At 43.5% G+C, this 26787-nt stretch overlaps 1 long non-coding RNA gene across 2 annotated transcripts in view; it reads right to left on the bottom strand.

The window, feature by feature from the left end:
* LOC138972661 (uncharacterized) overlaps positions 1-26787 on the bottom strand; it is a 392401-nt gene that overhangs the window by 27984 nt on the left and 337630 nt on the right. The window contains exon 1 of one of the 2 annotated variants that reach the window (XR_011457702.1): positions 19877-20311. The exons of the other annotated variant lie outside the window; for it this stretch is intronic. This is a non-coding gene — a long non-coding RNA (uncharacterized lncRNA). Of the gene's footprint in view, positions 1-19876; positions 20312-26787 lie in introns of those variants that run through there. 2 annotated transcript variants of the gene reach the window in all.

The raw sequence follows: 26787 nt of genomic DNA, 5'->3' as shown, positions 1-26787 counted from the left end.
CATCCCGTCCTCACAGCTCAGACTCCAGCCCGATCAGCATCGAGGAGGTTGCGCTCCTTCAAGTGCCGCACTAACAGGTTCCTGGACTCCTACTTGCCCTCTGCTGTCAGGCTACTCAACGCCACGACCTGAAGCAGCCTGTGTGATTTGCCGCCAACTCCGCAGCGATGGGCACTTTGGTGCATGTGTGGGTGCGCGGATGTTGATCCGCTGGTGTGAGTGTGTGTGTGTGTGTGTATGCCTGTGTCTGTGTGAGTGTCTGTGTGTGTGTGTGTGTGTGTGCGTGTGTGCTTGTGTGTTGTGATCGTGTGACTGTGTGTATGTATGTGTTTGTGTACAAGTGTGTGTGCGGGTGCGTACGAGTTTGTAGAATGCTCTTGGTCTTGATACACGCGCATGTGTTATCTATCCATGACCTTTTAAATCATGCCTGTGTGCCATTATTACCCACTCAATCTGAATATATTTTATTGTTTTTAGTTAAACTGAGATAGAGAGAGATGGCGAGTGAGAGAGAGAGAGAGAGAGAGAGAGTGTGTGTGTCTGTGTGTCTGTGTGTGTGTCTGTAAGTGTGAGTGCTGCGAGAGACGCTCAGGATGTTTACATGCGTTTTAATGCAATTCTAATTCTAAGTTTACAGCAAATATGAAGCGGGCTAGAGTTATTAGTTTTAAGTGCAATCGTTTAATTCTTAATACATGTGATGTTTTTATGTCTGTGATCGCCTGACACTGTAAGGCAATTTTCCTTGTTTTTACGAGGACAGTAAACATTTTGAGTCTTGAGTCTTGTAAATGCATGATATTTAAACAAATGAAAACAAGAACAACAACAACGATAACTATATATAGCAACAGTGGTACGGACATCTCACACACACAACACACACACATAGAGACACACACATAGAGACACAGAGGACAATCAGATACAGGGAGAGAGAGAGAGAGAGAGAGAGAGAGAGAGAGAGAGAGAGAGAGAGAGAGAGAGAGAGAACTCAGAGAACTCAGAACTTTATTACATAAGAGAGAGAGAGAGAGAGAGAGAGAGAGAGAGATTGCATCCACTATAGATCAATTCTTTAGGGACTGGGTGGCCGAGTGGTAACGCACTTGCGCTCGGAAGCGAGAGGTTGCGAGTTCGACCCTGGGTCAGGGCGTTAGCAATTTTCTCCCCCCCCCCCCTTTCCTAACCTAGGTGGTGGGTTCAAGTGCTAGTCTTTCGGATGAGACGAAAAACCGAGGTCCCTTCGTGTACACTACATTGGGGTGTGCACGTTAAAGATCCCACGATTGACAAAAGGGTCTTTCCTGGCAAAATTGTATAGGCATAGATAAAAAAAAATGTCCACCAAAATACCCGTGTGACTTGGAATAATAGGCCGTGAAAAGTATGATATGCGCCGAAATGGCTGCGATCTGCTGGTCGATGTGAATGCGTGATGTATTGTGTAAAAAATTCCATCTCACACGGCATGAATAGATCCCTGCGCCTTGAGTCTGAGTCTTTCTTTATTTGGTGTTTAACGTCGTTTTCAACAACGTAGGGTTATATCGCGACGAGGAAAGGGGGGGGGGGGGGGGGGGAGATGGGATAGAGCCACTTGTTAAATGTTTCTTGTTCACAAAAGCACTAATAAAAAAATTGCTCCAGGGGCTTGCAACGTACAAGGTTGTCGTCACCAAGACTGAGACTGGTCTCAAAAACCGGGAAATCTTTAGATGATGCAGTTGTTTTTTATTTCAAACCCTCGAAGTATTCTCCCTTAGCGGCTACACACAGTTTAAGTCGTTGGACCCAGTCAAGAAATGACCGTTTAAAGTCGTTTTTTGGCACCTGGTTCAGACACTGGAAAACAGCCGATCCGAGGGCTGATCGACTGTCAAATCGACGCCCAGCCAATTGTCTTTTCAGATGAGGAAACAAAAAAAAGTCACAGGGTGCAAGATCAGGAGAGTAGGGAGGATGTGGCAAAGTTTCAAAGTTTTCTTCCTCCAGGTACTCTTTCACCACCTTGGATTTGTGAGCAGGTGCGTTATCATGAAGTAATTTGATCCCTTTCAATCCTGTAGTTGGTCTGGCTCTCTTGTAGTAACGAACGATGCCAGCAAGAACTTTTTCCTTGTAGTACACCCCAGTGATGCTTCTGCCTTTTTCGCGTGGTTTTTGAAAAATGACGCCCCGGCCTTTGTGTTATAAAATATTGTGTATAAAACCCTCTTGCCGGAGCGACTTTTTCGCACGATCCGAGGGGCATTGGCACCTTTTTTTATCCATGCTTTGTTTTGAGCTTTTCTTTTTGGCTCAAAGAAGTACAGCCAAGTTTCGTCTCCAGTCACGATCTCATCCAAGCGTTTTTGATCACATCCGTCGTATATCTTGAGTAGCCGTTGGGCAAACGTAACCCTACACCTCTTGTTCTCTTCAGTGAGGAAATGTGGTACCCATCGCGCGCACACCTTTGTGTATCCAAGTTTGTGTTTTAAAATTCTCAAGACAGACGACGACGAAATGTCCAGTGTTTCGGCGATAAAATGACTGCTCACTCGGGGATCTTCCAACTAACCGTTGCACATGGGACACCATTTTATTGTCGGTTACATGTGGTTTCTTCACTTTTCCCCTTGCATCTTCCACAGACGTTTTCCCTGCTGAGAAATGCTTTGCCCACCGAAAAACTGTCGCGCGAGATGGTGCTGTACCTGGGCTTACAGTTCTCAGCTCTTCAAGTATGTCACCGGCCGTTTTACCAAGTGCCGTTCTTATTTTGATGTAGGATCGAAAATCCTTCTCTGAAAATGTGTTTTTTGCCGCCATTTTTTAGGCCAGTGTCTCTCGCTTACATGACTAAATACACTGTATCTTTACGAAAACACAACGGATCACAAAGAAATTATGCACAATAATACATCATGTACCAATCTTGATAATGACGTCATTTGTTATAAATGTCGTCATTTAATTCTGTGCAAAAAAGACCAGTCTCAGTTTTGGTGACGACAACCTTGTAGTACAATATATTACCTTACTGGGAGAATGCAAGTTTCCAGTACAAAGGACTTAACATTTCTTACATACTGCTTGAGTAAAATCTTTACAAACATTGACTATATTATATACAAGAAACACTTAACAAGGGTAAAAGGAGAAACAGAATCCGTTAGTCGCCTCTTACGACATGCTGGGGAGCATCTTGTAATGCTCTATGCTCTAATAACAAAATGACTAAACATATGGTATTAACAAAAACGTTTGTTTGCTGTCTAATATAAATTTCTGAATCTGATGAAACAGCGCTGTGTTTTCAGCCAAGGACTTGTCACTATTACCGTACACAGCACACAAAACAGTTTGTTTGTTTGTTTGTTTGCTTAACGCCCAGCCGACCACGAAGGGCCATATCAGGGCGGTCACAAAACAGTAATATTATTATTATCTGGTAGAGTATCAATAGTGGTTTCTCTAACATTCGTGTACAATGGACAGTCAAATAAAAAGTGTTCAAAATTTTCAACATGAAAACCACACCTGCAGAAAACATCATTTGTCAAATGTCTTTTACACATATCTGCATTTAAATCACTTATCTCTAATCTTAATTTACAGTGAATGATTTCTGCTTTTCGAACTTTAGAGTAGACATACGGGGGAATTAGAGGGTCATCTCTGGACAAAAATCTTTTAAAACAACCAATTGAATTCGTTTGTTTTATATGATCAGGTAATTCATTCCATAAAGATGTTGCAGAAGGAAAAAAGGAATGCTTATATAATTCAGTTCTACATCGAAACATTTGCCTATCATATGGTTTCGTCGCGATATAACCTTCGTGGTTGAAAACGACGTTAAACACCAAATAAAGAAAAGAAAGAAAGATCATATGGTTTGCGTCGGTGGTACGGATTTACTGCTGAAATGAGAGATGGTAAGTAATCAAGTAAATACACTGGCGCTAGACCATTAACTAATTTAAAATAAACGATCAATTAATGTTTTATGCGCCGTTCTTGCAGTGTTGTAAAACCTGACTCATTGTAAAGTTTTTGATGGCTTGTTCCACGAACAGCTCCAATAATAGTTCTGATAGCATCTAGGTGCATTTTTTCAAGTTCAACTGCCAACATTGCATTGCAATTATCCCATATTACATAGATCTGCATAAGCTAAAAAGAATAGAGATACAGAAAAGCGTGTTATCCTGCTCAGCGCGACAACTACCGCACTATTCTGGCTTGTCGATTTCACTGCCTTTGCACTGGAGTGACAAAACTACGAGTATGCGGTCTTGTTGAAAAAAGCAGTGCGTTCAGTTTCATTCTGTGAGTTCGACAGCTTGACTAAATGTTGTTATTTCGCCTTACGCGACTTGTTTTGTTTTGTTATTAAAATTAAGGGTATAATACATTCCCTTTTCGTCAAACAATATGCGTCCCCCCGAAAAACCTGCAAATCTCCGCTCAAAAGTCGCTCGAACGTTTAAAGATTTAAAAAGTAACGCCGATCAGCGGAGAAAGTTCTACAACTCTTACCTTCAGGGTTTACTTTCACAATTCAGTCCAAGACTAGCGTCTGGGTGGACTTTCGTGATGAAGGGGGGGGGGGGGGGGGGGAGTATTGTTGTGCCGTTGGTGGTCCGTGTTTGGGTTAGTGTCTGCGGGTGACTCCCATAATCACTAATATTGTTATGATATTTAAACATATACCATTCGTCATGTTTATGTCAAAGCTTTTCCTAATCATGCCATATTTTCGTTTCTTCTTCAGGGCTGCCGACATTGGTTCCACGCAGACTGTCAAGAAATCAGTTTGGAGGAACTTGCAGTTTGGCAAAATCGGACCCTTTGTGGTTACTTTGTCTGCAAAAGATGTAGGAACAATAAGGATGGCAGCTTCGATTACTTTTCAGGATTGGCACGAATTCAGAAGGTAAGTGGTTTTAATCACTTCTTTCATTACCATCATTTGCTTTATATAACATTCATGTCACCTGGTCGAAGAGTAATAGTCAGAAAGTGGGCAGTATACATTTCCAAAGGGTTTATTCTAATAAGACCACTGTAGTTAAAATTTAACTGGGACCAAAAATCACAATTGCAACTGACGAGCGAGTCCAGCGTCTACTTTCATTTTCATTTTCATTACTTTATTGTCCCATTGCTGGGAAATTCGGGTCGCTTCCTCCCAGTGGAAAGCTAGCAGCAACGGGGTCGCGCTACCCAGGTGTCTGTGTGTGTAGGTGTATTCAACCACCAGCACTTATGACAGAATGACCAAGGTCTTTTATGTGCCACTGTGGTGACAAGGGGAGGGGACATGGCTTCCGTCTCTGGGTCTGCACATAAAGTTGACCCGTGTCCGTCCCGGCCCGAATTCGAACCAGCGACCTTCCGATCACAAGTCCAGTGCTCTACCAACTGAGCAGAAACAAGAGCACAAATGCACACCCAACAAGACCATAATCATCGACCGGAGTCAAAAGCGATCAAAAGTGTTAGAAAAAAACAACTGACGGACGGACGGTTGCTGTTTAGAAATAAAGATCCCGATTTTATATCCATCCTTTTGTTATCAACAGGCCGCAGATAAATCTGCCCATGAGATGAACAAGAGGATTCGTGCGGAAACTATCTTACACGGCGATCTGACATTGGAGTGGACACCTCTGGACGTTGTTGACGGGCAGGTTGATCAGATCTCTGCGAATATGCTCTGTCTTCTGTGCCCTCACCAGAACAGGAAACCAATATGGACGAGTGGAGACGGTAGTTGTCTGTTTAATGCAGTTTCTATCTTGTTTTGGGGAGTGCAGGATTGTGCAACAGAACTGAGATTCAGAACTTGCCTCATGATGATAACTGAAAGAGATCTAATAACTGATGTGCCAGATTACAACCAGGTCGTTCTTGTGTCACCGGACTACGAGCAACCAGTCATTGACTGTGCAAAAAGAAATGGCTATTCCAGTGCATGGACAGTTATGGCACTGACTCATGTCATCAGACGAACAATTGCCATGACTTACCCTCCAGTGAATGGCACAAATGACCACAGCTTCAAGATTCTGGGAACAAAGTTTTCTCCTCCTGATGCTGACGACGCCAGCAAAGAGCCTCTTCACATCATGTGGACGTCAACAACGTATCCAGCGAAAAGAAGGCTGTGGCTGCCAAATCACTTCGTTGCGCTTGCGCCGCGAGAAGGTACGTTTAAATACTGCTTTTGACTTGAATCTTTAAGTTGTTGATGTGTGTGTGTGTGTGTGTGTGTGTGTGTGTGTGTGTGTGACTGTGCAGCCTAACCATCGTTGTTTGTGCCAGTCCACTATCGTAAATGAGAGGTTATTTGGTGCTACTGTAGTAACTCAGATCATATCAGAAACCTGATTTTCTTTAACCGACTGCATCAGGGTAGATAATGAATTGTGTTTAACCCAACGCGCATGCGCTCTGACAGTTTGTGTACCTGTCGCGTACCGGGTCGTCGATTGAAATTTTCCACAGCCCCTTTTGAAAGAAAAACGACGATTTGCCTGGCAAAGTTCCTCTGCATTTCAATACGTATCGAGTGTGCTTCAAAAAGAGCCATGTTATGTCTCATTATCTTTTGATTTAAGGAATTACATTCAATGAAAATGTGGTCCATCGTAATAGACTTTCTACCGGCCTAGTCACTAGGGTAAGTTACTTCCATTTGTTTGTTTTGTTTGTTTGTTTGCTTAACGCCCAGCCGACCACGAAGGGCCATATCAGGGTGGTGCTGCTTTGACATATAACGTGCGCCACACACAAGACAGAAGTCGCAGCACAGGCTTCATGTCTCACCCAGTCACATTATTCTGACACCGGACCAACCAGTCCTAGCACTTAAACCCCATAATGCCAGACGACAGGCGGAGCAGCCACTAGATTGCCAATTTTAAAGGACCTGCACAGAGTTTTTGTCAGCCTCACCAGGTTGAAACCAATAATGATCAAGGTCAGTCTCTTTGGAAAGCGTTTAGATGTTTTAATTATGCAGTCATGTATATAATATATATATGCATCATTATACTGTGTAGATTCATGATTGATGTTCATCACTTCATGTATAATATTAATAATTGATCTCTAATTAAAATAATATCACCAGATACATGTAATAACACTAAGCAGGGATGTCCAAATCTCAAAATTTTATTTTGCCAGTCGGGCGAGTAACTTCAAAAAAGTCACTAGCCCGGCAGAAATTTCTCTGGCCCGGTACATGTATACCACAGTTGCTGCAGTGTTTATAACGGTTTGAAACTACCGGTAGATATAAGATAGTACCACCGGAAGTGTTGCATTTGACATAATGACAAGAATTTTAACTGGCCGGCCAGGCGAGTTGCCAGGCGGTTTTTACTAGCCCGGCGGACGATTTAGTCATTCCTGGATAGGGTGAATTTTAGCCATGAACCTGATGAAGCACGATGACTCACATTTTCAGTGTCGACCTTGTAGTTTCAGACCGACAGATTGATTACATGTCGCGCAATAGGTTGATACGAATTAGGGTTTTTCTTTTTAAGTTATTCAGGACATGTATCATTTGGACTGTGAAGATTAGTAATAATAGACCTTTTTCACATTTGAGCTGTTCTCGCAAGTTATCTGCAATACGCTCTTCGCGAGAATTACAATTTCGGCCTTAGCATAGGTGAGCGACAATGCAAACATGCTTTGCTATTCTTGGTAACTTGAGATTGCTTGGAATACCGATAGGATCTATTGATCTGGGCTGAGGTGCATGAACTGAAACTGAAAGTTGGTACCACCCAAACGGGAGGGAACAATGCGCGAGGTCTGATTCGCCAGTTACATGTTTCTACTCGCCATGGCGAGTAAAGTAATCGCCACTTTCAGACCTGTTAATGTGTTATGTTATCTTTTGTAATGATCTCCAGTTTCCTTTTGTATTATATTATGATATCGTAAGTGTGAGCCTTTTTTTTCAACCATTTTTTTGTCTGCAGATTGCGAAATTGGTGACTCTGATGAGACTGAAAGCAGCATGCAAACAGATGACTGGGATCATGTGAGATCAGCGCTTCTTCAGGCAAGATTAAAACACAGCGTTCCATCAGACACAACGACACAGTGCACAGTTTGCCGTCAAGACATGCAAGTTATTGTCTTCTTTGACTGTCCTGCATCCCTGTATTGTAGTGACTGCAATAACACTCTGCATGAAACTGTGTTGTTTCACAAATATATGATCAAAGTCTGCTTTCTTAGTAGCCGAAATATTCAGATTTCCGTCTATAGACAGATTATACATTTTATTTTTTACCACATGATCTGGGTCAAGGTCACACAATGTAAACTTTGGCAAGACACCAACTTTTGGTGCCTTTCTGAGCAGATTTGTCTCGTTTTCATCTGTCAGCTTTGGAGTAAATGGCAGTCAGATAAGTACATTTGATTTGTTGCTGTCATGCATAGCAGTCACTTTATATTGGTTATTAATTTTTGTTGCTGTTAATTCAATATCAGTCTAAAGGCATAAGTATCCATTTTGTTTTATGTTCTTCCTTTCTTTTCGCTTTTGCCTTTTTTCAGGGAAGCATGTTCATTCCTGCACCCTTGAAGTTTCCAACCTTTAACAGGGTGTGCAAAGTATCATCATGCCAATCGGAGAGTCGAGCTTGTGTTTTTGTTTCTTTTTATACATGTATATATATATATATATATATATATATAACTTTTACAGCGTTGTGCTTGATTAGACCAGAAGTGGTTTGTAAGAAAATATCTAATGAAGAATTCAAACATTGACGCTGATGTGTACATTGTTTTGTCTCTTTCAGGTCGTCAGCATACAACACATTAATTTTTGTGGGCATGAAGAAGACGGTGTAACCATGATACGGCATGGACTCTGGCCATCCAGTGTGCGAAAACCACGTGTGGCATTCACATTCAAGTTATTTTATTCGCTGCAACGAAAGTCTGTACTCATAGAAAGCAAACATTTGGTAACATTAACAGACATTTTTAAATGTGAGGATTCCGATAAGCTAAAGAACTAGGCCAAACATGTGTCTGTAGGGCCCCCTTCAAGTGATGATGATGAAGAAAAGAAAAAGTTCATCATTGTAGAGAAGAAAAGTATTATATTGCCGATGCTGATACAGTCATAGTCAAAGACTTATTTATTTATTATCCTGCCACAGCCTTCCCCTCCCCTCCCTGCCACCACCATTCTCCTCAACTCCAATTTGGTTCAATAAAATCTTGTCGTTTGAGCGTTAACTGTTGACTCGTATGTTTATCTTCATGTGGAAGAAATTATGCATAATATATGGTATGCTATTGGTTCTGTTTCACACAAGCACAACAATATAAAAAAAATCGTTTTACATACCAGGCCAATTATCGAAAACATTTTACTGATATATAAAATTCATTTCCATAACAAAAATAACCCTTTGTTTTCTAGTAACACAGTGTCTTTTACTAGAAAATGTCTGTGCTGTTACCAGATGTCCATGCAGTTACCTATGATTGAAGAAAATGCAATTTAAAAAACAATCTGCTAAGTCAAGACCACAAAACAATATACAGTGCTTTGAAAACAGCAACAAATATAGTTAAGACATATAAAATGATAGTTTTAAACGTATGTCTGTGTTTTTTGCTCGAATGGGGTTGATGCGAAAACAAAGGGTCCGTGCAGTTACCGAATGTCCCTGTTGTTACCAAGCATAAAAGTAAAGCTATATTTAAAATAATTTATCAAATTCAGTCAATTGTGGTATAAGTTGAAAGGTTTCAACAACTTTCAAATGATCATATGTATATTTTGGCAGCAAACAGATCAGTTTGGACATTACTTCATTTACATGCATTTGATAATGACAATTTTGCACTATTACAATTTTGTTTTAATTTGGATTAAATAATTGCATTAATTATCATACATTTTGGTATCCATTCTTTAGCACTGGGTTTGCATAGCATTTGCTATATGAAAACTTGCCTTTTGGAAAACAATTATGTAGGAAAAATAAAACTTTTTCATGGTAACTGCAGACATTTTTATAAATGTAGTGAATATTTATTTATTTTTAGATACATTTGCAGTTGTTATTAAGCTCGCAAATTTTGGCACACGATAGACGAAAGGATGTTTAATAACTTTGCCTGATAAAATGTTGAAATTTTTGATGTTGGATATCTCCGTTTTGTTCGTCTGAAATCTGTGCATTTTTTGAAAAAGTCCCATATGTCAAATAAATTAGGTAGTTTTAAAATTCAAATCTTAAAATAGAGACCAGTTTGTTTGTTTGTTTGCTTAACGCCCAGCCGACCACGAAGGGCCATAATAGGGCGGTGCTGTTTTGACATTTAACGTGCGCCACACACAAGACAGAAGTCGCAGCACAGGCTTCGTGTCTCACCCAGTCACATTATTCTGACACCGGACCAACCAGCCCTAGCACAAACCCCATAATGCCAGACGCCAGGCGGAGCAGCCACTAGATTGCCAATTTTAAAGTCTTAGGTATGACCCGGCCGGGGTTCGAACCCACGACCTCCCGATCACGGGGCGGACGCCTTACCACTAGGCCAACCGTGCCGGTATAGAGACCAGACTCCTTTAACAATCCAAAAAGAGCTGAAGAGCTGACCTCTGTAAAAATACTTTTCAAACTTGAGGTGCCAAAACACTTTTTTCGTTGATCATACTGATCAGCACACTCCGTGATAAAATTGTTTGCCGACCACGAAGGGCCATATCAGGGCGGTGCTGCTTTGACATTTAACATGCGCCACACACAAGACAGAAGTAACAGCACAGGCTTCATGTCTCACCCAGTCACATTATTCTGACACCGGACCAACCAGTCCTAGCACTAACCCCATAATGCCAGACGCCAGGAACGGAAGGAGGGGAGAACAGGAGGTTTCCCCTAGCTCTCGCCGGGGCGAAAGGACGGGAGAACAGGAGTTTTCCCCTAGCCCTCGCCGGGGCGAAAGGAGGGGAGAACGGGAGTTTTTCCCTGGCCTTTGTCGTCTGGAACAAGAAAGGAAACCGGGACGTCCTGCCCTCTACCAGCCTGCCGCAAAACTACGGGGGACCTGAGACTGCACACCCTGCAGGAGCACTTCCCCGAGGGTTGGTTGGACTGGGGCCCCCAGGAAGTGGTGGTCGCTCTCACCATGCTCGCCACGGCCGTGGCGAAACGCTCATCCCTGGAGGCCCTCTGGGATCATATGGGCGTGGGACAGATGCTTCTGCCAGAAACTGTGGTGCAGCAGGACATTGAATTTTGCGGCAGGTTAGGCCTCCATTTGGGCGAGGCCCTTCCCAGTGAACTTTGCCTATCTCCACCAAATACACTGGTGGCCCTGGCTCACTGGGCTGTCCTGCTACAAATCCTGTTCGCTGGAGGGATGGAAGTCCAGCGGGAGTTCAAGACCCTCCGGTTTGGGGGTCGGCCGAAGTCCACACCACCACTGTTTTGTCGGCATCATCTGGAGGGGAGCCCTTCCAAGAAACCCCGGATGGAGTCGGAGGGACAACTCCCCCCAAAAGGACTTGCACCCGTCAGCGCTAGGGGCAGACGAACGGGGGCCCCCAGTCAGATGGAGCATGGGGGGGGAACGGGCCCTCGTCGTGCACTGGGTCAGCAACAGTTTAGAGGTAGGGGGGGGGCAGCTCCCTCCTTATGATTATAGGCCAAAGGGGATGTCGAAAGATGAGTGGATGCGCCGTCCGAAACTGGCCAGGGAGCGGTGGCGTCACTCACAGAACATGGCCAGAAGGTTGGAGGAGGAAGAACAGGCGACCATTTCCCCCACACAGGATGCTTCCTCAGAGACCGTCCTGATCCCGGCGGAGGAACACCCCAGTCTCTCCAGCATGTTCAAAGACCTGGCCCTCTGGGAGAGAAGTTCGGAGACAATTGCGCAGATGATGACTTTCCCCGAGAAAACCAGAGAGGGACAGGGGCCCACGGCCACGGTAACCTCGGAGGAGTCCCAGGGAGCCCCCGGGATGGAGGTTGTCGTTCCCCCCAGGCACAGTGTGCCCTCTGGGGTACCTGGGGCGCAACTTACCAGGGAGGGACAGGGGCCACACCCGCGGCCACAGTATCCTCAGAGGAGTCACAGGGAGCCCCTATGATGGAGTTGGATGAGGTCGTTCCACCCAGGCACAGTGGGCCCTCTGGGATACCTGGGGCGCAGCTTGCCGGTCTAAAGGAGGGCGAGGCAGCGAAGTGGGAAGGTACGGTGGAAGAGAATGGAGGAGCGGAGCGTTCCCCCGAACGCATGGAGCTGTCACTCGCGGGGGAAACCTGTTCCTCCCCAGCCACGGAGGAAGAGAAGGAGCTCTCAGGGACGGACCGGCAGCAGGACCATGGAGGTTCAGTCCCCGACGGCCAAGGCCTGAAATCTGGGAGGCAGTGGATTCCCATTTCCACATGGACCGGTTGGCTGAGTCTTGCCGGCAGAAGAAGGAGCAGGGGCGTTCTTATACAGTCGCGGTGGTGCTGGAGAACGCGACCAGGGGGCGACAAATAAACAAGCAAAAGCTATGACTTCGCCACCTGATCGCGTCCTTCTGCGACTTGAGGACTCGACGGGGGGTCCCAGATGCTTCGGGACCTGGTCGCCGAGACGCGCCAAGATCGGGGAAGAGTGGGCTTGTGTTTCGGGATCCACCCCAAGCATGCGCAGGCGTACAACCTCCGGGTTGCCACTAGATTGCCAATTTTAAAGTCTTAGGTACATCGAACGCAGAAGAAGAAGAAGAAAGTCTTAGGTATGACCCGGCCGGGGTTCGAACCCACGACCTCCCGATCTCGGGGCGGACGCCTTACCACAAGGCCAACCGTGCCGGTTTTAAATGGACATGCCAACACTGTTGCATATATCTAAAAAAGAAAAAATGTTGGTAGGATATGGGTTAATAAAAAACAAAATTATTTTTTTCTCTCCATTTTTTTTTTTCAAATTATTATTTGGGGGAGTGGATGTATAGATCGTTTTAGAAGTATTGTTTTGATGTGTATTTAAACAAAATACATGTTTGTTTTTTAATTGAAATATGACCTTGTTTTGTGTCTGGATAATTTTTGGAAAATGTGCACACACTACAGTATCTCTTTTTCTTTTTAAATCTTGTGACCATTCACTCATGGGGCAAACTCTCTCTCTCTCTCTCTCTCTAATCACTTACGACCAGAGAGTTTGCCCCATGAGTGAATGGTCCACCATTAACTTGCAACCATACAACAATCAGCCAACATGTTGTCAAGAATACACCATTAACTTACAACGACAGGTCCAAGCTTTAGGGACATAGGTCATTCACGAGTTCAGGCCACACAGTTAGGTCATTCACGAGTTCAGGCCACACATTTACATCAGCAGCTAGGTTTGGCACAACAACAAATTGAACAACTTCAAACGCAGCTTCAAACAAAGGACAGGCAACATCAAGATTTAATTCAAACACATCAAGAGTTACGTCAAAATCATGAACAGTTGAGTCAAAACCATCAAAAGTTAAGTCAAAAACATCTAGAGTTAAATCAGAAACACATACACTGCACAGAATCACTAGGTAAAAGAACATTTCCATCAGAGAGAAAATATATGCAGACACTATGTAAAGCAGGAAGAAAAAGCGGAAAGATGGGTTAAAAACTGTGCTTGAAACTGCCTGTGGTGACATCGCCCCAGACACCACCAACATCAGTGTACATTTTAAGGTGGCTGGGGTGAAGGACTTTAAGATTGACCTGAGAAGGACAGATCGTCGACAAGTCACCACAGCAGCAGAAAGAACAAATGGAAGCTGAACGTTTGAGAATGGCCCGTACAATTCTACGGGTCAAGGATTCCCACCGAATCCCGTACAAAGCCCTGCAAGCCCTGCGGTCAAAGGCTGGGATTGACAGTGTACCACCAGAAAATGTTTGTTTGTTTGTTTGCTTAACGCCCAGCCGACCACGAAGGGCCATATCACGGCGGTGCTGCTTTGACATATAACGTGCGCCACACACAAGACAGAAGTCGCAGCACAGGCTTCATGTCTCACCCAGTCACATTATTCTGACACCGGACCAACAAGTCCTAGCACTAACCCCATAATGCCAGACGCCTGGCGGAACAGCCACTAGATTGCCAATTTTAAAGTCTTAGGTATGACCCGGCCGGGGTTCGAACCCACGACCTCCCGATCACGGGGCGGACGCCTTACCACTAGGCCAACCGTGCCGGTACACCAGAAAATGTGCTCCAAAGAGAATCCTTGAGGCTGGCAACATGCCTGGAGCTGGTTGCCATTGACAAAGTGAGTAGTCATTAATCACACTGATTGTATGCAGTATAATTTTGTGGATGATAGAAGCAGTGTTTGTTTTGGAAAAAAATGGTAAACAACAATCATGTCTTAATTCCTTGAGTATGAAACAAGAAATGATTTTTTTTCTCCTAATAATTCATTTAAATCATACATACATATTAACTGTCACTACAGATTCTGATCAAGGATGGGTTCAGAAGACAGCTCTCCGATATTGTGGAATTCATGCTAGACATGCCTGAAAACCGCCACCTGCTGCAAACCACGGCGAGCAGTACCACCATCACACTACGGTTTGCTTGTGACGGGGCCAAAATAACAAAACACAAGGACTCTGTCAGAGCAGTGTGCAAACTTCTGCAGTCTCAAGGTCTGTGCAGCCCACAAGGAGTCTTCTGATGATGAGATCAGCCTCATTGTCTACATGGGTCAGTAGTTTATTATTCAAAATAGGCTACTCTCTGTTTTATAAATTGCACAGATGTAAAAGTGTTAAGACAGTCCTCTTCTAGTGATAGGTCTCTGAAAGTTCACATATCAATGTTTTGTCAGCATACCCAGGTCAACCCATATCACCATGATTTTCAGGAAAAGAAGACAGAGCAACGTTTGAAAGCGGCATCAAAACAACACTGCAACAAATGAAGCAAGCCTCAAATGTTGGCTTTCAGATCCAACAGAAAACAGTCATGGTCAAATGGTATGTATAGAAACACCCACAACTGAACACACAACAAACTATCACACACTTAGCCTGGATATGAACACTGATGAGACCAGTTGTACACATGCTAATGCCCAACCCATACTTACGACAAACTCGTGAGAGCAATCGTTAACGCCCACTCACAGCAAGGTATATTTAAGCCAAATGTCAGTGTCTTGGTTGTGTTTGTTTGTTTGCTTAACGCCCAGCCGACCACGAAGGGCCATATCAGGGCGGTGCTGCATTGACAATTAACGTGCGCCAACCTAGAAATGCTTGCAGAAAAGCATATCATTTCTTGAACAAGATATCTTGATCATACTTCCCCGTGTTGACCCCAGACAAAGAAGACATGAATAGGAGATGTGACCAAAGACATTCAAACTGTGGCAGGTTCGACCAGTTTGTTTGTTTGTTTGTTTGTTTATTTGTTGCTTAACGTCCAGCCGACTACGCAGAGCCATATCAGGACGAGGGTTCGACCAGCTCGAGGTCATTACAAAGCATGAATGACCCATAACATGAAACAGGAATTTATTTGTTTGTGAAAGTCTGCTGGGTTTTTGGTGTGCTAGATTTTTTTTTATTTAAAAAAAATTTGTTTCTGGATTTTGTTAAACGCTGATTTAACAAAGTTTTTGTTTTTTGTTCAGGTGACACAAGGCTTCAACATATTGAAGATAGACTAGCCAGGAGCGAGAGACAAAATGAGAGGATTTCCACTATTTTGGAAAAGATCCTGCAAGAGCAGGACGACATCAAACGGCTGCTTGGTCGACGTTTGTTTGTTTGTTTGCTTAACGCCCAGCCGACCACGAAGGGCCATATCAGGGCGGTGCTGCTTTGACATTTAACGTGCGCCACACACAAGACAGAAGTCGCAGCACAGGCTTCATGTCTCACCCAGTCACATTATTCTGACACCGGACCAACCAGTCCTAGCACTAACCCCATAATGCCAGACGCCAGGCGGAGCAGCCACTAGATTGCCAATTTTAAAGTCTTAGGTATGACCCGGCCGGGGTTCGAATCCACGACCTCCCGATCACGGGGCGGACGCCTTACCTCTAGGCCAATCTTGGTTGGGTGGTGGAGGGGAGGTGACCCATACCTAACACTATGTTAATGCATAAGAGAAATAGAACTTACAAGTAAATCTGTTTGCCTCTTTGTGCATTGTGAACATATCTTTTTTGTTTTTTTCAGGATGTTCTGTTTCTGACTGGAAGGCAATGGCCATGGTGCGGGGTATCAATCAGGCAAACTCTGATTACTTCTGTCTATGGTGTCACTGCACGAAAGCAGACATCAGCAACCTGGATATTGGTGAGCTAATTTTGATTGTCTATTGCCTCCCCTTAACACCACACAATTTACAGTGTGCATTATCAAATTCAATTTGCATCTCAATTGTTATTGAATATCATTAATATAATGAAACAATGTTACTACTGGGGGAGGTGTTGGTACATAGTTAATTATGGTACGCATTGTTGTGTTTCGTTGCAATTTGTGTTTACTGAAGGTACAGTTAAACTTGTTCGTTGGGTTCACCGAAAATGGTGATTCATTTAACAATTACTGCCCACAAGATATCTGGGTTGTCTTCTAAAATAAATGGGTTTGCAAATCTGAAGATGTTATTGTTAATTTATTTTATGATTCTATGAACTTTCCTTTTCGTGACTGGAAACTTTGCATGTGCATTTTTTTGTTCTGCAGGCTCGCTAGACCATCACGCCTGCTTGGCCCTCCTGCCAGAGGGCCACAAAGACGTGGTTATGGACACTTTGTTGTCCATGTTCCCTAAGCTGGACTTGAAGGTATGCTTTAAATTTAATTGCAGTGTGATGCATGAATCAGGGCATTGTTTTATATTTTAAACTTAAAGGAGCCAGATAATCAAAATGAATAAATTGTGGTAAGGTGTTAATGTTGAAGCAATAATACACTTGAATTATACTAGTCTTGAAAGTTTGATCGAAAAATATTCCTACAAATATGTTTATGTTATTGATAAGCATCGGCTAAAGTTTGTTCTGCTACTTACAGATCTAAAAAAAATAATGTATTCTTTATACATGATGAAAAAAAAATTTGCAAGATAAATTTCTGCTAATTAGAGACTGAAAGCTTGGAATTTTCTTCTGCCACGGCTTTTTCAGTGCATTAGATTTAGAAAATGATTCATATGGAGAAAGTAGAGTTATGTAATTTTGTTCTCAAGTGTGAAGTTATGTCATTTTTTCTCTCTCTCTAGTTTGCACGTTTTTTTCACTTGTTTTGGCGTTGGAGAATAAGATCCCCCCCCCCCCCCCAAAAAAAAAAAAAAGGGTAACCTGAGTTGCTAGAGACTTAGAGAGCGACTTTGTCTTCCACTTTTCAATGTTGGAGATTTTGTTATATGAAATCGACAGGCATGGTTGCAAGATTTTAAAGAAATCTGTGCCAAATGAAAATGAAAATAACATTCAGGTAAATTTTTTATGTTAACATTTTGTGATGTTTTGTAAGGTGATTAATAATGGCTTGGTGCAGTGGGTTGATGTCCCATTTGCATAGCTTTGGATGAAAACTGAAGAGTTAAAAGATATTTTAACCTGCATTATAATTACACACAAAGATGGTTGGCTTCCTACTCTACTTGCATTATGGGCAGAAGGAGAGAGAGTTTATCAGTGGGCTCAATACTGAGTACCGTGTCTCTAATAATGAATTATTTGTACATGCACATACAGATCATGTCATCAAGAACCACCATGGAACACTTATGGAAATGTCTATCATTCTTTGAATACAATTTATTTATTTGTGTGTTTTTTCTTCTTTTTCTCTCAGGAATTGGACTTCCTCATGCGGGTGATGCTGCCAGAAGCAATTTTCCGCATCTGCTCCCCCCAGGTGCGTTTCTCTTTTTCCAGCAGTGCATATTGATGGTATTATTTTACTTCCGTCAGCTTGATTATGCATTCTTCATGCACATTTGCAAGTATTGGTCTTATGCTATTGTCACTTTTTGGCTCACCCGAGTAATCAGTGAGTCTATGTAATCAATCAATCAATCAATATGAAGCTTATATCGCGCGTATTCTGTGGGTACAGTTCTAAGTGCAGGGATTTATTTTTTTTCTTTCAATTTTTATTCAAGGCGCAGGGATTTATTGATGCCGTGTGAGATGGAATTTTTTTACACAATACATCACGCATTCACATCGGCCAGCAGATCGCAGCCATTTCGGCGCATATCCTACTTTTCACGGCCTATTATTCCAAGTCACACGGGTATTTTGGTGGACATTTTTATCTATGCCTATACAATTTTGCCAGGAAAGACCCTTTTGTCAATCGCGGGATCTTTAACGTGCACACCCCAATGTAGTGTACACGAAGGGACCTCGGTTTTTCGTCTCATCCGAAAGACTAGCACTTGAACCCACCACCTAGGTTAGGAAAGGGGGGAGAAAATAGCGGCCTGACCCAGGGTCGAACGCGCAACCTCTCGATTCCGAGCGCAAGTGCGTTACCACTCGGCCACCCAGTTCCAATGAGGAGTGTTAGGCCGTCAGGCTGGCTGTCCGTAGAGAAAAACTTTAACGTTGGGTTTTTTTCTCGGACACTGTTGCAGCAGGAGCTTGAAAACTTGGGCCGTGACAGGGGCGGCAGCGACGATGCCGATGGTAACCGTGACGAGGATGGTGACGAGGATGGTGACGAGGATGGTGACGTGGATGGCGACACGTCCGGAAACACGTCCGTAAACACGTCCCGACTAAGGACACAGGCCCCCGACGCCAAGCGGCAGCAGAAGCCATGTCCAGTCGCCCTATGTCCTGCTAGTGTTGAAAACTTGCAGCGTCATTTTTCGCAAGTACATAAAGACATATTGCAGCAGGAGCTTGAAAACTTGGGCCGTGACAGGGGCGGCAGCGACGATGCCGATGGTAACCGTGACGAGGATGGTGACGAGGATGGTGACGAGGATGGCGACACGTCCGGAAACACGTCCGTAAACACGTCCCGACTAAGGACACAGGCCCCCGACGCCAAGCGGCAGCAGAAGCCATGTCCAGTCGCCCTATGTCCTGCTAGTGTTGAAAACTTGCAGCGTCATTTTTCGCAAGTACATAAAGACATATTGCAGCAGGAGCTTGAAAACTTGGGCCGTGACAGGGGCGGCAGCGACGATGCCGATGGTAACCGTGACGAGGATGGTGACGAGGATGGTGACGAGGATGGCGACACGTCCGGAAACACGTCCGTAAACACGTCCCGACTAAGGACACAGGCCCCCGACGCCAAGCGGCAGCAGAAGCCATGTCCAGTCGCCCTATGTCCTGCTAGTGTTGTAAACTTGCAGCGTCATTTTTTGCAAGTACATAAAGACATACCACAACATGATATCGTCAAGCTTTTAGAGAAGCCAAAGGGCAGCAAGAGGAAACTGAAATCGTGGACATGTCCAGAAGATGGGTGTGGGTGGAGGGGGGATAGTTTAGATAAACATTTAAGTTCCAAAATTCATGGATTTGACAAGGGTGCTTCCAAAGCAATGGCGAAATTGGTCAGACAAAAGTAAAGCCTTACCCTAGCCCTAACCCATATTTGAAAGCGATCAGGTTCCTCGTCGCCCCTGGAGCACAATTTTGATTAGTGCTTTTGTGAATTAACGAAGGACGATGAACCTTTCTTTCTTTATTTGGTGTTTGACGTCGTTTTCAACCGTTCAAGGTTATATCGCGACGGGGAAAGGCGGGAGATGGGATAGAGCCACTTGTTAATTGGTTCTTGTTTACAAAAGCACTAATCAAAAAATTGCTCACGGGGCTTGCAACGTAGTACAATATATGACCTTGCTGGGAAAATGCAAGTTTCCAGTACAAAGGACTTAACATTTCTTACATACTGCTTGACTAAAATCTTTACCAACATTGACTATATTCTATACAAGAAACACTTAACAAGGGTAAAAGGAGAAACAGAATCCGTTAGTCGCCTCTTACGACATGCTGGGGAGCATCGGGTAAATTCTTTCTCGTCCCAACTAATAACCCCCTTGACGCTATCAAGTTGTGGTATGTCTTTATGTAAAAATTGCTCCAGGGGCTTGCAACGTAGTACAATATATGACCTTACTGGGAGAATGCAAGTTTCCAGTACAAAGGACTTAACATTTCTTACATACTGCTTGACTAAAATCTGTACAAACATTGACTATATTCTATACAAGAAACACATGGATACCATACTTCTCATGCTTTTCCTCTTTTATCAATAATAATAATAATAATAATAAAGTGTATTTATATTGCGCCTATCCCTTACAAAAAACAAAAATATTTGGCTCTAAGCGCATTACAACATGTGAAGGACTTGGTACAATCAAGTCTGACAAGTACAACAGCACAATATACAGTCGGTCTCTTAGGTAAAAGCAGCTTCGACAGTTAAACACTTCTACTAAAAGATCCTCTAACAATTTACAAACATAGTTAAAGAACATCGAGTTAATAGGAATTAAAAAAAAAGGTTCTTATAATAAAACTATCTAGCGAACGACGAAGAAGAAGAAGAATAAAACTATCAATGTCAATGTATAACAAGTCATTCTGTTTTTTTTTTTTTTAATGCACAACAAGCTGCTTAGTTGCTTAAAATCATTTTTTTTACTGAAGCATTATCTTTTTATCCCAGCGAAGCTGGAGGTATCCCGTGAACGCTATACTGTAATCGATTTGAGAAATGTGCACACCGAATAATACATGATAAAGAAGGATTCGTTGTGCCCGGCTACGTGCTACAGTTGGAGATGGAAGTTCACCAAAAATGGGGACCATACTAACAAAAATACGGTGGGTAAAATAGGCGCCCCCATTTTTTCAGCAAACGCCACCCCAGGCCGCTTTGGACGGGTAGAAATTCCGTAGTTTCCAAGTCTATGGATAAAGCTCGCGTAAGAAGAATACGTCACGGTCGAAAGTCTTTGACGTCAATTAATGCATCATGACGTCATGCCTCCCTGTAGTCTTTCTCTCTCGCGCAGTGTGTGTGTTTGTGTTCATTTTGTGCACATGTGTTAGTGTTACTGTGTGTGTGTGTGTGTGTGTATTTGTGTGTGTGTGTGTGTGTGTGTGTGTGTGTGTGTATTTGTGTGTGTGTGTGTGTGTGTGTGCGCGCACGCGTGCATGAGTCTGTACTCGTATGTGTGTGGTGTGTGTGTATTTGTGTGTGTGTGTGTGTGTGTGTGTGTGTGTGTGTGTGTGTGCGTGCGCACGCGTGCATGAGTCTGTACCCCGTGTGTGTGTAAGTGTGTGTGTGGGCATAAGTGTATGTGTGTGCGTGTATGTGTGTTTGTTTGTAAAGGTGTGCATGTCCGTCTGTCCATATGTGCGTATGGGTGTGTGTTTTGTGTGTATGAAGTTTTTTGTTAGAGAGTGTGTGAGTGCGTGTGAGTGAGTGTGTGTGTGTGTGTGTTTGAGAGAGAGAGAGTGTGTGTGTGTGTGAATGTGTGTGTGCATGAGTTTGTGTGTATGTTTGTGTGTGTATGAGTGTGTATATGTGTTTGTTTGTAAAGGTGTGTGTGTCCGACTGTCTATGTGCGTATTTGTTTGTTTGTTTGCTCAACGCCCAGCCGACCACGAAGGGCCATATCAGGGTGGTGCTGCTTTGACATATAACGTGCGCCACACACAAGACAGAAGTCGCAGCACAGGCTTCATGTCTCACCCAGTCACATTATTCTGACACCGGACCAACCAGTCCTAGCACTAACCCCATAATGCCAGACGCCAGGCGGAGCAGCCACTAGATTGCCAATTTTAAAGTCTTTGATATGACCCGGCCGCGGGGTTCGAGCCCACGACCTCCCGATCACGGGACGGACGCCTTACCACTATAGGCCAACCGTGCCGGTCTATGTGCGTATAAGTGTGTGTTATGTGTGTATGAGATTTGTGTCAGTCAATGTGTGTGTGTGTGTGTGTGTGTGTGTGTGTGTGTGTGTGTGTGTGTGTGTGTGCGTGCGTATGTACAGTGTGTGTGTGTGTGTGTGTGTGTGGGGGGGGGGGGGGTGTTTGTTTGCTTAACGCCCAGCCGACCACGAAGGGCCATATCAGGGCGGTGCTGCTTTGACATATAACGTGCGCCACACACAAGACAGAAGTCGCAGCACAGGCTTCATGTCTCACCCAGTCACATTATTCTGACACCGGACCAACCGGAGTGTGTGTGTGTGTGAATGTGTGTGTGCATGAGTTTGTGTGTATGTTTGTGTGTGTATGAGTGTGTATATGTGTTTGTTTGTAAAGGTGTGTGTGTCCGTCTGTCTATGTGCGTATTTGTTTGTTTGTTTCCATAATTATCAGGGCGGTGCTGCTTTGAGATATAACGTGCGCCACACAAAAGGCAGAAGTCGCAGCACAGGCTTCATGTCTCACCCAGTCACATTATTCTGACACCGGACCAACCAGTCCTAGCATGCACTAACCCCATAATGCCAGCCGCCAGGCGGAGCACCCACTAGATTGCCAATTTTAAAGTCTTAGGTATGACCCGGCCTGGGTTCTAACCCACGACCTCCCGATCACGGGGCGGACGCCTTACCACTAGGCCAACCGTGTATGTGCGTATGAGTGTGTGTATTGTGTGTATGAGATTTGTGGGAGTCAATGTGTGTGTGTGTGTGTGTGTGTGTGTGTCTGTGGGTGTGTACGTGCGTACATGCGTGCGTATGTACATGTGTGTGTGTGTGTGTGTGTGTGTGTGTGTGTGTTTGTGTGGGTGTGTGTCTATTTGTATAAGAGATAAAGAGAGAGAGAGAGAGTGGGTGGGTTGGTTTGTGTTTGTGCGTAAGTGTATGTGTGTGTGTTTGTTTGTAAAGGTGTGTATGTCCGTCTGTCTATGTGCGTATGGGGGTGTGTTTTGTGTGTACAGTGAAGTGTGTGTGAGAGAGTGAGTGAGTGCGTGTGAGTGAGTGTGCACGTGTGTACGTGTGTAACTTGTGTGTGTGTGTTCGTGTGTGTGTGTGTGTTTGAGAGAGAGAGAGAGAGAGAGAGAGAGGGAGAGAGAGAGAGAGAGAGAGAGAGAGAGAGAGAGAGAGAGAGAGAGAGAGAGAGAGAGAGAGAGAGAGAGAGAGAGAGGTTTGTCTTTCGCTGGGGTATGCAGTGCCTTGGCGTTGCACATCTACTTAATTAATTTATTCTAATGTCTGATGTGAACGTCTGCTGAGGGTGAGAGAGAGGCCTGAAATACCCAAAGGCATATATGTTATTATTTCTGGAAAACCAAAATTACAGCATGTGGGCCTCTGACGTGGGGAATGCACTGTACATGTTTGGATTTGGTGTGGTTTGCGAGGCTCAGACTGGGGGGAATGTTAAAATATTCATTCATTTGTTCACATGGATTTATGCACTTGTTTGAACCTGTGTTGATGTCGGCAAAGGGTTGAGTTCACTGTAAGTAAACAATGATTTTCTTGTTTTACCCTGCCATTTATTGTGACTTGATCATGATTGTATTACTGCTATGTTTTGTTGATGACTGAAATGATGGAGTATTTGTCTTTCGCTGATAGCTGAGGTTACGTCAGGATGTCTAGATATTACGGCATAGTCTGTCAGATCAAACTGTAGACTAAACGATGTTTCGTAGCGACTGTATGGTCTATTGAGCAGTTAGATTTGGATGCCAAACTTTCAGTTAAAGATGCTTGGTGAATTTTGTTTAGCATTGGCAAGTTCGTGTAAATCGGCCGAATTACAGACGCATCATTGGGTATGTTGATATGATAACATTGGTTTCTTTCTGAGCCGGTTAACTGTGTCAATCGAGAGTATGATGTAACTCGTCAAGAGTTGTGACTTTTCTAAATTTACGATTCACTTGTAAGTAATACTGAAAGAAGCTGCTTTTATTCAAAAGAGCTGTTTGCTGTTCATAAAGAGATTCATGTCAGGAACGGATAATGAGGTGAAATAATGTGGAACCTGAAGGTTATGGTTATCGGTTTTAAGACTCAGGGGCGGACGAGGGGGGGGTTTCTGGGGTTTCCGGAGCCCCCCCCCCCCCCAGCCAAAAAATAAAAAATATTTTTTTGTGTTTTAATCAGTGACAGAATCTGCTGCCTGAAACTGGTAATGATCATCCTCAGAATGCACCAGATTGCACCATTTTGCATCCTTTTTTTCAAAATTTTTCGGGGGGGCATGCCCTCGGACCCCCCTAGCAAGCTCGGCGCTTTGCGCCTTCACACCTATATCTTCACATTATACTTTTGGAAACCCCCCCCCATAAAATGAACTGATCCGCCCCTGAGACTCTCGCTCCATCTAATCAGTGCATTGATTGAATTGTGGTATGATTTCTTATTGTTGTTACAGAACATCCTTGTCATTTTTATAATCTATTACTTGTGTGTTCTCTCGATCTCTCTCTCTCTCTCTCTCTCTCTCCATAGATGTTATTCTTCTGGTTGCCCGTTTATTCTTCTTGTCTCAGGCTAGGATTTGTGTTGTTCTCAGTTCAGGTTGATAGAATTGAGTCTGTCCTTGTAAACTTTGAATGTAGGTCAAATACATAGCCTAGCTGCCAGAACTGTATTTGATGTGGCACTACTGACCTAGTTTCTGTTGCAATGCTGATGCTTGGACCATAACTATGCCCCTGTGTTGTGTGTGTTTGTTTGTGTGTTTGGTTGTTTTTGTCCTAGTTGTGTGTTTGTCGTGTGCCTGTGTTGTATTTCTGTGTGTGTTCCCATCTCCCACCAATTTTGTGCTTTGAAGAATGATTACCCTCATTTGTTACCTCCCTTGTTGTGGGAGGAAACTGCTGTACAGTTTGGTCAGTACATAGTGCCACTTACTGACTTAGTCCATTCAGGACTTTGGTTATTTTGTATACATATCTTGTAGGTCTTTTGTATTCTTATTTTACTAGAATCCTTTTGTGTCATTTATGCATTGTTGTTTGTTAACTGTCAGTTGTTTCTTTACTTGTTTACTTGTTTGTTTTGTCGGTATTTGTATGTTTAGTTGTTGCACTGTTTATTTGTTGTTCTTAGTTGATGTTGGAATGAGTTTCAGATTTGTCGAAATTGATTGTCCAGTGTCGGCGGTACTCCTTTCTGATTTAGATTATGTTCAAGTTACAGCGGTATTAAACAGGGTGTTATGAGTCCCGTATGACTGAGAGTGAAACTGTGCATGAGTGAGGGCTGAGATACATGTTATTGTGTGATTGAAAAATATCTACATTGATAAGAGAAAGAGATGAGCATATAAATTGTTGTATCAGGCAAACACTTAGTGTCCACAGATTCCCTGATTCACTGGACTCCCTGCATGCACCAAACGACACCTACACACACTGACATGAATATACATGTAATTTGGTTTGGGAGGTAATGTCTGGAACTAACTCTGTCAGGGACTATTTCTTGTGCCGATGGACAATGTCCTCAGAAACAGACCAAGTTTCAAACGTCATTGCCTCCAGGGAGACCAAGTAAATGTAGGAATACATATGGTCCATTTGAAAATAATTGAAACGATTTGTTGACACCGGATAGTGTTTTTTGAAATGGTCCCATCTTTTCAAGACAATGCATTTCCAATTAAACAGAAGACTGGAAAGTGGAGCGCAACGAAAAAGAGCAAAACGCAAGCCTTGAAGGCAGAAGCCCCCCAAAGGGCTACAAAGACAAGGACCTTCTTCACTGGGTTCCATACCAAGACATGATCCCCGACGAGCTTCCCCTCAGAATGAGGATATCGAACAAGCTTGTCAATCAGGTATATGCATATTCTGCGTGTGTAAACAAGCTGCCTGAGGAGGAATAGACACATTTCTATTATATTGTTAACACTTATATATCTCGCAGCTACCACAGGTGGTCGTGTGGTCCATAACCCAAGACAGAAAACAGCCCCTGCTGGATGAAATGAAGCGGGTGAGGGTAGATTTCCGCTTCGTGGAGGAGCAAGGCGACGACGGGAAGGGGAAGATCACGAAGTGGACTCAGCTTGGAGGTAAAACTACAAAAACCATTCTTATACAACCTTTCAGTAGCATGTACAGCTGTTCACAATTACTAGGTCTTTCTTTTTCCTATCCGTGGCATTGCACATGACATGAGCAAATGTGTTATTCAAATTATTAGTAACTGGTTGGTACCTGTTTGAGCTTTTTTTGTGGTAGTGATGGCGGGTTGTTTTTCACCTTCTGTTCTCTGGTTTACCCAAATACAGGGGATGATCTCAGAAAGGTGATCAAAAACCTGAACGTCATTACAATTCTGGAGGAGGGACCCAGGGACATGGCACAGCTTCAAAAGCTACCCATGGACTACCTGCGAAAGACCCTCCAACGGAAAACTGGCGTAAAACATCCCAAGGCATCAAAAGACTTTCTCATTCAGGAGATACAGAATGTGACTTCTGCTGAGGAAGAGGTTTGTATTTCACTAGTTTGTAACCCGTATCAAACTAATCAGACAGCACCAGGTTCAGACAGGTCAATTTCTCCTGCTGATTTCCAGAAAGCAGCAAAGGCGTGGGCTGTAAAGTTCAAAAAACACACGTTAAAGGAAGATGTAATTCCCTACATCCATGGTGCATAATATTCTTTATGATTTACACTTACACTGTTCATATTGCTTATAGCTCCTTGTTCATATATATATATATATATAAAGAAATACATATAAAGTTATATCCCTGGGAAGTTCTATCACTGTAATTTGAAATGA

This window comes from Littorina saxatilis, linkage group LG8 (assembly GCF_037325665.1).
Source record: "Littorina saxatilis isolate snail1 linkage group LG8, US_GU_Lsax_2.0, whole genome shotgun sequence".
Taxonomy (NCBI): domain Eukaryota; kingdom Metazoa; phylum Mollusca; class Gastropoda; order Littorinimorpha; family Littorinidae; genus Littorina; species Littorina saxatilis.
Note: the sequence above shows the minus strand (reverse complement) of the source record. Positions and strands in the feature narration are given on the sequence as shown.